This window comes from Ctenocephalides felis, unplaced genomic scaffold (genome assembly GCF_003426905.1).
Source record: "Ctenocephalides felis isolate EL2017-DRISC unplaced genomic scaffold, ASM342690v1 CF-g0.4_SCAFFOLD_01170, whole genome shotgun sequence".
Taxonomy (NCBI): domain Eukaryota; kingdom Metazoa; phylum Arthropoda; class Insecta; order Siphonaptera; family Pulicidae; genus Ctenocephalides; species Ctenocephalides felis.
In genome coordinates, this window is record NW_020537324.1 from 70,572,912 (window position 1) to 70,573,962 (window position 1,051).

The 1,051-nt window shown below is 29.4% G+C and overlaps 1 non-coding gene across 1 annotated transcript; it reads right to left on the bottom strand.

The window, feature by feature from the left end:
• Positions 1 to 631: 631 nt before the first annotated feature.
• Positions 632 to 704, bottom strand: Trnav-cac. Its single transcript has one exon. It is a non-coding gene; the product is annotated as a tRNA-Val (tRNA).
• Positions 705 to 1,051: the final 347 nt, after the last annotated feature.

Here is a 1,051-nt window from a genome sequence, read left to right on the forward strand (position 1 = left end):
TGTGGATTCATTTACTGTAAGAAGCTATTATCGCCTTTAGTGAGATTAGCCAATTATTATAATGATACTGTCCATCATCAAAATAATTGGAACGTCAAAATAATTTGCCTAATCAGTAATTACATGCAATTAGAAAGTCTTTAAGAACTGTAAAATCATATTAGATTTATCTGCAATTCTTTTTTGTATTATATAATCCGTTAAGTGTTACTGATTACTGTATTGAATTTTCATTCATTATGAAAGTTCAGTATAATATGATAATAAGTAAGTATATCCTATTTTAACACGCTAAAAAAATCACATGGGCGACGTTATCTTTATTAAATTATTGTATCAAGAAAACTTCATGTATACAAAAAATTCCTGGAAAACACTCTTTTTTATGTCATACATATATGACTGACATGGCCTTTTAATAAATAAATATACTATAAATGTATCGTTTGAGTCGGACATTTGTGATTGAAGTGATCTCTTATCTATATGACGTGCAATATAATATAGTGGTTATATATTTTAATTATTTAAAAGAAATATTAATTGTGTTAGCACTAAATACAAATAAATTCAAAAAAAAAATTACATAAAATCAAAAAAAAATAAATATTTACATAAAAAAAATTTCCCATGTTTCCGCCCGGGATCGAACCGGGGACCTTGTGCGTGTGAAGCACACGTGATAACCACTACACTACGGAAACATTGGGAGAAATTGCTTATGAGAGCAATACATCGTACAATGCTTTTTGTTTGAGAGCGATATACATACGATTATTAATACGTTCGCGACCAGTAAAAGTTTCAGCAAAATACAAAAATTGACATTCATTTTATTTGTAAATTGGTTGTGATATTCAAAATTTGATTTACAATATGATAATCAGGTCAGGTTGTTATATGAATGCTGTGGCATCCACGTCAAGTATTACGCTTCTATTCTCTGATCATTATATACTATATGAATGCTATAGCATCCACGTCAAGTATTACGCCTATTCTCTGCAACGAAAATGAATGCTACAGGATTCACGTCTGCAAAAGTGTTAAG